At 34.0% G+C, this 12,591-nt stretch overlaps 1 protein-coding gene across 4 annotated transcripts in view; it reads left to right on the forward strand.

Annotated features, from left to right (window-relative positions):
• Nucleotides 1–12,591, forward strand: part of RALYL (RALY RNA binding protein like) — a 376,689-nt gene that overhangs the window by 130,884 nt on the left and 233,214 nt on the right. The gene's annotated exons all lie outside the window — the stretch shown is intronic.

Here is a 12,591-nt window from a genome sequence, read left to right on the forward strand (position 1 = left end):
GGAAGGAAGGAAGGAAGGAAGGAAGGAAGGAAGGAAGGAAGGAAGGAAGGAAGGAAGGAAGGAAGGAAGGAAGGAAGGAAGGAAGGAAGGAAGGAAGGAAGGAAGGAAGGAAGGAAGGAAGGAAGGAAGGAAGGAAGGAAGGGCATGAGAGAGAGAAAGAGAGAGGAAAAAAAAGAAGCTTTCATCCTTCCAGGCATTTGGTGACTCTGAAGGATTAGGAATACACTTATCTAAAAAGGGGGTTTTATCCATAAAACTGTGATACAGCAATTCACAACTTGCCTGGAAGTAACTAATTAGCTAATGTTGGAAAGCTGATTACTAAAGTTTATATACCATTAATTTAATCAACATGACAAATGCCCTCTTCCATGACTCTGCTTCTTGAGCTTATGCTTTTGTACTTCACACCTGTACAGGTCTTCGTTTACACAAGTGTTTTAAGGACGTTTAAGACAACCACCTGCTTCAAATTTGTCTTCTGATTTATCAAATTTGCCAAATGCTAGTAAGCACAAACTAGGCTTCTCTTGACATAACTCTGAAATCAAGCAACATTTACACTGACTAAATGGATATTTAATTATTTGTTATAATGATGAGGCATATTGCAATATTCAGTATTATGCTCATTATCCAGTTTAGAGAGTGATTTGTATTCATTAATATAATTGCTGATTCATGTTCCACTATCTCTATGAGCTGGTAAAGTTAATGTACAAAGGAAATAATAAAAATATATATTTCAAAGGGGTTAGGTGAGAAATAAAAATCACTTGAGGGAAGGTAGCATGAATTTTTAAATTTGTTTTAGCTCTTTGAGACAGCTGCTGCACTACATGTGCTAAATTAAAGGGACTTTTTATTTAGTAGAAATGGAGATGGTTCTTATGATGACTATTATCCTGGTTTCAGCTGGGAGAGAGTTAATTTTCTTCTTATATAGCTGGTACAATGCTGTGTTTTGAATTTAGGATGAGAATTATGTTGATAAGACACGGATGTTTTAGGTTTTGCTGAGCAGTGTTTACTCGAAATCTAGGATGTTTCATTTTCCTGTGCTCTGCCAGTGAACAGGGGCACAAGAAGATGGGAGGGATCATGGCCAGGACAGCTGAGCTGAACTAAGCAAAGACTTCCATACCATAGAATGTTCAGTAAATGCCCTGCTGGGAGTTGTTCAGGAAGGGCCAGTCATTGCGTGGGGATTGTCTTGGCATCAGTCATCTCTCTCTCTTCTTCATTACTACTACTGCTACTATTATTATTATTATTATCATCATCATCTTCATAATCATCACCATTATAATAATCATTATCTCATCATTAATATTAATAGTATTATTAGTATGTTCTACTTTGTTTCAATTATTAAACTGTTCTTATCTCAACATATGAGCCTATCCTGATTCTCCTCCCCACATCACTGCAACAGCATGAGGTCAGTGAGTGAGCATCTGTCATACTTACTTGCTTTCTGGGGTTAAAATACAACAATTATCTGCAGCACTATCAATTATTATATTATTATGATGAAATTAAGAAACTAGTTATCATAGAAGTGGAGTAGCTTTAAAAAATAAATACATTAGAGACAAAGTACTGGAATCAGCAGCATGTCTCAGTTTCCAATAGCTACCAATGCAGAATCAGCACTACAGAAAGACTGGGCCACCATGGCAAGGACATCTTTTCTTATTCTGCCTCCAGCTTTCTCATCCTTATCCCCTCCAGTGCTGCTTCCTTCACCATCCCCCCCCCACCTCCTTACACTGGAGAGCAAATGACCTTGATACATTTCCATTTCCTTTTCTTTGGAGCAGGGAACAGACCTTATTAAGTTCATATGTGCATATTAAGCCTATAACCATCTGCTGCGATTATGAACAGTGTGGTGGTTGAGTTTAGCATTTGGAGAGGAGGGCTGAAGGTCAGCTGGGCTTCAGCTGTAGTGTAGCATCTTAGGTTGACTTGAACAAGTGAAAAATTGCATCAATTAATGAGCAGCTAAGTTTTAAAGAGGGTTAGCATATAGAGTATTTTAAGATCAGGGACACAGCAGCAGAGGACAATATGCTCATATCTCAGATACAAAAGTAATTGGAACATTCTAAATATTCTTGTGATGCTGGACTAGCTTCTTGACATGTTATTTTTTTCCTTCTCAAATTATAATGCTTAAAGAAAAGAGTAGACTTATACCTTAACAGGCATTTGCTTTGTTTTGAGCAGAAATACATTACTTAGTTGGTTTTTGGAACCTGAAACTTCCTTTCCTGCATGAGGGGATGGAAAGCATGAAGTGGCGAGTTCTCCTGATGGGTTGTGGGAGCAACCAGCTCTCAAAAATACAGTGTCTGTAATGTAAATTCTTGGTGTTTATGACTCATGTTTTAGAATTCTGGGAAATACACCGAGGCAATTCTGTTGGTTTCAACATTTGTTTTCTTTGTTTAGTTGCTGATTGCCTAGATGGGAATACATTTTTTTCAAGTATCAACTCAGTGGTGCCACTGCATGTTTTTTCTACAAGCCATAATTATGCTAACGAAATACATTATATCTGAGAGTGTTTCAGTTACTTAGATTAAAAGGATATTGATAATTAGAAAGTAATCTCCTTATGGAAATTCCTTGGTTGGCCAGAGTTTTCTTTGTTTGGTTGGAATGTTTCATGTATCCACTCAGGTTTCATAAATTAAGGGAAAGTAAATCCATCTCCATCGTGACCTGATAAACTCTTCTTTCAAAGTGTTCTGTGTTCTTGCAAGCAGATGATCAAAATCTGGGCCAGCAGCTTGGGGACTGGGCATGGGGAAAAGTATTGTATGCCCAAACAAGAATGATTCAGCCCAGTGTTTAAACACTTTCTGTTTCATTTTCTCTGAAAGGATGAAACACATATGCATGAACAAGGGCCAGTGTATAGCAGGCCATTATTCTAAACAGTTTTGGAATATTTAAAGTACAATAGGGACACTAATACCACTGCAATAGTTTTTCAGACTTGAAAATAGTGTTCATTGACATGACATCAAGGAATACAGAAAGGTGCAGAACTTGAGGAACAGTCTCACCTATAATTTATAGTCAGTGTTTCTTTCATGAAATAGAATTATTAGAAATTAGCAATAACTTTGTCAAAGTGTTACTAAAAGATGCTAAAGTTCACTGGAAAAGATTTTGATTGTAAGTGCTGTTTTTCTTTTTCCTGTGAAGTAAGGGAATGTCTGGGGAAGAGAGAATTGTTTGAATTTTTACCCCAACCTTTCTGATTCCCATTGAACTTGGACTCCTGATTTCATAAATCAGGACAATTACAGATTGTTAATAACTTCAAGGTATTGTTTTTATATGAGCTTGTCACTTTGTGGTTTGATGAGCATGATTCCACAGATATTTCTTGTTTTGCTTTTATTTAGTTACATAGGGAACTGTGCAAATATGATTCAGTATGTAATGCTTTATTGGGGATTTAGAAAACTTTGTATAGTTTGAAATTAATGGGTTTCTAAGACTGCACTTCTGGAAATTTGGTTCTGTTCAGCCCAATGAATCATGTTACTAAACTGTTTCACATGCCTTGAAATTCATAAATATAAAAATACCCTACATTTCTGATTAAGCAAAACATGCACTTTTAGAAAAGAAATAAACTTTTAATGCAGAATTCAGAAATGCATCTGGAAATCCTATTCTATGCAACTTATTCAGTACTGAAACATTCTTATAGCTGTTTAATACCTTCATAATTTTTTATACTTATAAGTTTCCTTTTTCTAAAATTAAAACATAAACCCATTGAAACTTTTAAGTACTTGACACTTCTACACTTTTTCAGAAGTTCTTTTCAAACCCTGATTTAAGGAGACCACAGGCATTCATCTGTGTCATTTTATACTTACAGATGTACTTCATTTTCAGTGGGTCCTGTTCTGGTCTTTATACATTTTACGTCATTTAATTTCTGACATGGAGAGGACATGAAATAATCAGAATCTAATTTCTAAGGTTATAACTTGGAAAAAAATATTTTTTAGTTTATTAATATTGAGTATTTTAGTGTTTCTATAATGGGTTCCAACTGTCATAAGCTATAGCAAAAAACTTCCTAATAATTAGTTTCAGCAGTTAAGATTTCAGTACTTGCTTTATTGAATATTCATTTCTTTCTCAGCGGATGTTTTTGTTCTGTTCTCAAGGGAGCAAAGCTTTCAGACCATCGCTTCATTGTTTTTATTTCTTTCAGCATAGAGATTTAAGGCATAATGCCAAAATAATGCTCTGTGGATCATCATTAGTGTGCTTTACTCAGTTTGTCCTTCCCAATATCTAATTAATCCCTAAAAAAAAAAAAAATCTATTTAATTATTAAAAAATGGTTAAATTAAAAAATAATGTATACAAGTAACAAATATTAGTCTGATATTCTATGCTTAATATTAAGTAGTAGCTGATGTTGTCTGGAGCTGAAAAGAGGAGAAAAAACAGGGGCTCAGTCCATCTACTTACAGGCATTAGGAATTGTAGTTGATATTAATCCCCTAATAATTGTAACAACATTTCTGCAATACTCAGTGGCACATGGCTGGCTCATGTGAGTAGCTGACAGTATGTATCATGGTGGCATAAATTTTCTATAAGAGTAAGCTACTGTATCAAATACAAATGAGCATTTGCCCTCTAAATTAATTACTAGCTGTGTAAACAAATATGTGTGTGGACTGAGGGTGGGAGACTGAATTTTTACAGTTCTGACAATTTGGTATTTATTCTGATGGGTAGGAGAGCTGTCTTTATATAAAAGGGAGCAAAAGGGAGTCAGGTGAAATAATGCAATGAACTATTTGTACGTTCTTGGTCTATTACTTAATGGTAAATTTAACTCACAGAATTTCCTCTGAAACATTGCAGCTATTTCAGTTCCTTAGTAACCTGTGAGTGATGATTATTGACAGAGCAGTTATAAAGGTAGCAAACTTGAAACTTATCCTGTAATATTTACACTTCCCTGCTTACTTTTTGATTCTGTAAGTATGTAATGAGTGACATTTTATTGTTCTCAAAATGCACATTTTGCTCTTCTCAAAATATTGTGCATACTCTGAGTGGAGAAATCCATGTGTGCTTTTAGTGAAGGCTCTGATGTGATTTCAGGGTTGACTCCTTTGTAAACAGGTTGACTTCTTCAAAGCTTGTGGTAGTTTCTGCTCTCTGATGCTGATCTACATGCTTTTCTATTGCATTAATTCAATTCTAATACTAATACTAACACTAATGCTTAGTATCAACAATTTTATTAATAATGACTACTCTTCAAAACTGTACTATGTAGTTGATGTATGGTGTTTCTTAACCACCCTGTGTTCTAATTAGCTCCCTCAGTTCTTGAAAATATAGGTGTACTTTTGTTTCAGCTGTAAGCAATCCCTTGGAATTCAGATTGCTGAAGTTCTTCACGCAGCACCCATTCCCATTCTGCTAGAGTTGCCTTGGAGGAAAACCTGTAAGAAACAGAGGCCATGTGAAGCCCACATCAGAAATATAACTAGGTGGGTTTTTCCTTTCAAAGTAACAGATAAACCCTTCCAGTAGTTAGAGACAGCAACAGATTTTAAATGGAATATTATCTAGTACCTTAATGTTTTCTGCTTGTTTTAGCATATGGCTGGAAATTTTAGATGAGGAGAGGTGAACCATCTATATTTTGTGTAAAGTTATGAATAAAACAGATCAAGGAGTAAGAAAATCCCTGTAGGTCATTCCAGACAGGATTCAGACCTTGAATGTCTGTTACATTCATGAATGATGTGTGTGCTTTATTGAAGATAGGACTAGAAAAATCAATCAGTGTGAGTGAAAACTGCAACTTTGCCTGATTTCAACACTCAAAATACTGCATAGTTTCAATCTGTGAAACTTTCAACTGCTACTTTTTCCAAAGTTTCAGCTTTCAAATATTTTTTTTTCAGCCATGAGGCCTAAAAATCCAGTTAGATTTTCAGTAAAAGAATGATTGTTAATGGTTCATGAAAGGAGAAAGATTTCAGTAATTCAAATGGAATAAGTTTATAATAAACACTGTATATCTAATATTCTGTGGTTTGAATATTTTTGAGTAACAAACTTCTGACAATTGTGGTTAGTGCATTCATTTTTGTAGATATTTTTAGTCTATGTCAATCAAACTATAGTCATTTGTTCAGAGATGGAAAATTAAAGTAGAAATTTTGAGGTGAATTTTTCAGTAGATTCTCAGCCCTAGTTGTGTTATTTATTCCTTTGAAATTTCCCAAAAATTTTAGAGTTAGTTATGAAAAGTAAATAAAAGTTAAAATTTTTCAAAGTACCTAAATCACTCTAAATCTCTTAGAGGGCTGCAGTATTAAGTTCGTACATATGTAGGTTGGTTGGTTTGTGTATGTGGGGCTGGAGTGCAGATGAATTTTTCTTAGAAAAAAGCCCTTAAAGTGTGTATATGTTTTATGCATATCAATTCCCAGTTCTGCAATTAAAGTTCATATATATGTGAAGGTTTCACTAATTTATCAGTTCTTACAAACCAAAATGACATTGATACATCATTTTTAAAACAACAATTTTTTAATTCTAGTACTGCTAGGGGCACTGATCTGGGCTTTTTAATGTAGCATCTCTTTCAGGTTAATGTTTCAGGTTAATGTATCCAATACTTGAACTTTCTGCGAAATTAAACTCATGTTCTAATAATAGCAAGTCTTTAACTATTCTTTTCTAAAACTACTCTAAGAGCTATTATAATGAGCTTTCAAGTGTCCACTGGAGACAGAATTCGGAAGTTATGGTCAAGGACAAATAGACAATCCATGATTTTCAAAGCTTCTGGTAGGTTAAATTGTATACAAATGTTTAGGTTTTTTTCCTTTTGGGAAGAAAACTGAACATTTTTTCCCCTTATCAGAATTGATCTAGCAATATAGCTTTCCAAGAGAGATGTTGTCTGGTGTTAGGATAATCTAACTCCATTAATAAAATCATAATTACCCTCTGTTCATCTTTGATTATTTAGTTTGGAAAATATTTGGATTTTTCTTCCTTTTGTACTGTTTTCTTTTTCTGTCAGCAGTCAGTGCTGCAGACAGCTATTATAACACTTGTCTCCAGAAGCTTTCACACCATGATGTTTGCCCATGCTAGACATGTTATATTAGATACAAGACTGCTATCTCTGCCAGCAAGCCTTACTGTCTTGGAGACTGCTTCCTTGATTTATGCCGAACTGGCTTGCCTGAAAATAGCTTACTTGTGCAAGCTTTGATCCCCTCTGGAATGCTCTCAGTATAAAAAGAAGGCAAAGATATGGTAAGAAGCTGTATAATGTTGATGTTGTTGCAGCAAAATTCTGATAGGTTTTTGTTAAACCTATCCAGGGAAGCCAAGATCCCATGGAGGCTGGCAGCCACTGAAATGCATGGCTACAGCAAGAACTGCTAAACTGACGTACATGACAGTAGCTCAAAGCTATTCAATGCTCTTTCTGTGAATATTGTTCTGATTTTCTCTAATTCCCTGAAAAAGGAATCAAAACTCCTTAGCACAGGAACCTTGATATTTCTGGTCCCATTTGTAAGTGAAAACTTCTAGCAAAGTTAATGGAAAGCAGTTCTCCCTTTAGGGATATGTGCTTTTTTATGTGCTAAGCCTTTAACTGGAAATTTGCCTTCTCTTTTATTGAATAAGCAAAAAAAAGCTCCAAATAACAACAACAACAAAAAAGAAACCTGCTTACTTTTTCTAGGTTTTACTATATTGTATTCCTTATAATATTTCTACTAGCACAGTTGGAACTTGAGGGTTTTAATTAATAAGGATACAATATTTATATTTAGAAGTTTTACTAACTTAATTTATTTATATATTTATTTATTTTACATTTACTTATAATAAATACAAAGCATTTGCTCTGTATTTATTATAAATCTATATGAACTGAATATTTATTTTTTAAAACCTGAAGAGTGCTGTAAAATCAGACTATAATCAAAGCTAAGAGATTAAAGAATTTGTGGTTTTGGGTTTTTTTTATTCCGATCATCCATTTTGAAATGGAAAAGCTACACAAAGATATTTTATTTGAAGTATTTTAAATTTGGGAATGGTGCTGAAAGACAATAGTTTAATGAAGTGCACTGAGCTTTCCAGTGGTGTCTGATGTATCTGCCTGTTGTTATGAGACATTGGATGCATTACAATATTTTTGTTCAGCCAAATGAAAGTGCAATCAAATGTTGAACTTGAGAAAGTAGATGTCAATCTTTGACACCATGCTGCCGGCATGATGTTTTAGATAATAGCAATAGTTGCATTTGGAGTTGTTCTAGAGAAAATGCAGTGTCATAAAATCATAAAATGAGAGTAACTAGACTCTTCATGTGAGTTTTTCTATTTCTTTCTGCAAATTGAATATAAATAGCAGATATGCATTTTTTTGTTTGTGCAGCACTTGAAATAAAATGAAAGAGGGTTTTATATGGAATGTGACTCCTCATTTCTAAATAGAATAGATTTCAATCTATTAAGATTTTAAAAGCAACCTAGAAAAGAATACACTTACAGTGCTTGAAGGGATGCAAAGATAGAAACTACAGAGTTTTTGCATAATAAGCATAGTATTCCAATGCTGACCGCATAAAACCTTGATGGTATGGGAGTAAGTTTTATACCTCTTAGGGAGAATTTTTTTCAAAAAAATTACTGTGGAAAAAAGAATTATATTTCAAGCTGTTTATACTTTTACAGAGTAAAAATGACACAAAGAGCAATGGCTAACTATAGATTCAAAAGCTACTCTGCTTCATAGCTGAGAAGTTAATCCATAATCTGTCTTAACTATAAGCACTGCAGAACAGCAAAACTATTCTTTAGTTCCAAAACAGGAAAGAACATTTATCAGCTTTATCTAGACAACTGGAGACAAGTTTTTGTTGGATTTTACATAGTATTCAATATATATTAATAGTAAAATCATTTCACCTTAAAAATCTGGATTCTAATTTGTTAGACAGTTTTAACAGTTTTGCTACTGTTCACTCTTGGTGTAATGTTTAGGTGTGTATCCCCCCCTGAATGTTTTTAAATTGTCCTTTATTTCACTTCTTAAAGGCAAATTCTGCCTTTAAGACTCCAGCTGGTGAAGCATATCTAAGGTTATAATTTCTACCTTCAGTATTTGTCAGTAGAACCACACATTTAAAACCTGAGAAGAATTCTGCTTTCAGTTGCAATCATATGGCCAAATTTAGTCCACGAGAGGACTTTAAGAATACAGACACTTTTTAAAAGTTTGTTTCTTAAAGTACCTTCTGTTCTTTTCATTATCTTGCTTTGCTGGAAGATACATTAGATGTGATATGTAGATTTAAATAAAGAATAAAACCTGATGACATTTAGAAAAAGATTTCAACAGAAACTTTGAAAATGTGTCTTAAAATCTGCCACCAAAGTAGTCAAATTACTTTTCCAAAACAACACATATCTTATGTCAGTTATTTAAACCGCAAAAAAATTAATTTGTGGTTCTTTTATCTGACTTCTGTTCTATAAAACCTTTCCTTTGTAACTGTATGTAATGTATGATTTCAAGACCCAGTACAGGATAACACAAGGTCTCCAAAACATTTCCATCTGCTTCAGAGTATGGATTTCTCCCACTGAGCTTTCTGCTATCAGAAATGTTAGAGCAATGTAATCACAGGTTTCATGTACCCAAACCTCCCTTGTGTGTTGAAACACCCAAGAAGATCAATTTGTTCTCAATGAAAGGCTGAGCACCTTAACACCTGAGTTTTGCATATTTATGTAAAACACAGATAAATGCTTGGAAAGGCATGAGAGAATGGTTACCAACTGACCTGCGTGGTCAGTGGTTGGAACAACATTTAAAGACTCATTAGACAATAACCATGGAAATGGAGGCAGATGGTTTTAACAATGATCTTTTGCTATTATTGTGGTGACATAGGATCTGGAAAGAGATCCTGTGGTTTTTACATGAAATTTAGCCTGAATCCACAGCATGTTAGAACCAACAACTGCTGGGCTGGCATTGTGGAAAAGGAAAAGAAGATGCATTTGTCTTGCTCAGCTTTAATGAATCTCAAAGTTCCATTTGATATTTGAATAAAGGTTATGGCTATGCTTGACACTATAGTGTATAAAATGAAGTTCACACTTAGGAACAATATTTAAGAAGAAACATTTACTTCCATTTATGCCCTCTCTGGTTGCTTTACACAAAGATGTATCTAGAGTGCAATAAATCATAGTAATTTGATGATTTCAAGGACTAAGAGACACCACAGGCAACAGAAAAATTAAGGGAGGGTATTTTGCCAGCAGGACCAGAAAGGATGCAGAGGCGTAGGTCAAACCTAACAGCACTGTTGAAATCACAAAGGTAGATCCAGAACTAAAACTCATGCATTTTCACATTCTAGATTATTTGTTTATTTAACTTGCTTCTGCTAAAACAGTTAGATCGTTTTAAAAAAATCTTAACTTTTACATATTTTTGTGTATACACTTTTTGTAAAGTACTTATGATACCATTTAAACTTTTTTCAGGATACTATTTGTCCAAATTTCTATTGCATGTTTCTTAATGCATCTAAGACTGACTTTTGTAAATAAATAAAAATGGGGAAAAATATTTATTGATTATAAATATGTTGTGACACAGTTGTCAGGTATGAAATCTACTATCACTTATCTGAAATGAAGGTAATTTTAATAGCAAATGTGGAGAACAAATTGAGATAAAGACTTATTAAATCTTTATACTTTCAGAATGTGAAGACATGCAGCTATTACATAGTAGAAACATCAGTTTTTCAAGATATGGAAAGCCTGATAATGAGGAAACCACTGCCAGGACAGGGGAAATATGAAAGCAGTTAGTGAACATTAGTACCCTACCTCCATTTGTTCAAGGCCAGCCTTGCAAGATATGCTCCTGGGAAGAGTCTTATTCTCACCAATTTCAGTGAAACAGCCCACGGGTGCACAACTCAGATCTTAGGAAGGAGTTCTTTGATCAAGAAGTTGCAGAGGTTTTTATAAGATCAAAGTGGAAAAGCTTTAACCCATCTGTGTGATGTGCATTTTGAATAAAAATGCCATAATTCCTCTTTTGATAACAAAAAGAGAAAGCAGGATGAAGTGAGCAGATGAATAAAATAGAAAACAGAGAGCTTCACATTTCTTGGAAGAATATTAGTTTTTATAGTGTCTGTTTGATTTCAAATAAGAATGATAAATTATTCCACAGAAGAATTACATAAAGTGAAATTGTGGTGAGAATAAAGGCTTAGCTTTTATGGCTGCACAAATTCCAAAAACTGTCCCATGAGGAGAACTAGTAAGATATGATCACAAATTTCAACTGTGATCCATTTAAAACTTCTTTCTGCACATCAGCCTTAACTTAATAATTTACTAATTCTATCTTATTGCTGTATTTTTTAAACAGCAAGCAAAATGTGGATGCTTGAGAAATGCAACAAAAGTATATAAGTGAGGTTGAATTCATAATGTTCCTTGAAGATGTATATGGCAATATGGAACACATAATTATTCCAAATAAAAAATTATTAGTTTACAATTCTAAATCTGGTTTATTTATTGCAATGTCTTGCTAAAGAGAAATTTCAGCAACCTGCTAAAATTACATTTTTTTTACTTGATTAAAGGAAAATTATGTGAAATCAAAGCTCCTTCTTTCTATGATTAATAACAATCCAGTTAAAACTATGGATTTTCTGAAATGCAGTGTGTTTGTTTCATAAACAAAACTAATAATCTGGTTTATTTTGAGCTTTATCTATGCATCTTCCTAGACTGTTTTCAGGACTGGGGTATATTAACATCTTAGAGGCTATTTAAATAAAACAACGTAAATCTACAGTCAAAAGCCATGTAACCCATAGTTACAGTGCAAGGAAGCTGCTGTCAAAAATCCTGAGGTCTTTAGTTTGAGCATAATATATTTGAAGGAGTTCTTGACCAGAAAGAAAATATAAAAAAATCTTTTCAATTTACCAGTTAATATGTATATGTAGATGTTCCAGGCTGAGCAATTTCTCAAGGATAAGATTATTTTCAAATAAAAGTAACATATTCTGGAAATGAATGGAACTAAGATTTGGTTCAAGTTAAGACTTTATTCAGAGTGGAGTACTACTGCCACGTAGATACTGATTAAAAAGTAGGTGCAACTCATAAAATCCCTGGTCTGTTTTATAAATGGAGCAGCCCTAGTGTTGCAGTGAGTGTTTGCTCAGCCAGGAATGCTAATTTGGCACTAAATTTTGTTAATCTGTTTGTGTGAATGTGGACAAAATTATTATGTGCCAAATACTGGCCTTTGTAGAATCACAAAATTAAGCAAGCAATATCTGATGTGATGAGAAGCCCATCCACAGGCAGGCTGGTCAATAACCCTGCCTTGCAATTCTCCATTTTCTTCCACCAAAACAGCAAACGTTTCAAAACAAAACAAAAAAATTTTTGTGTAAGGAAGTGGGTCTGCTCACACTGATATGTGAGGTATACTAT

Source organism: Passer domesticus, chromosome 1 (assembly GCF_036417665.1).
Source record: "Passer domesticus isolate bPasDom1 chromosome 1, bPasDom1.hap1, whole genome shotgun sequence".
NCBI lineage: Eukaryota > Metazoa > Chordata > Aves > Passeriformes > Passeridae > Passer > Passer domesticus.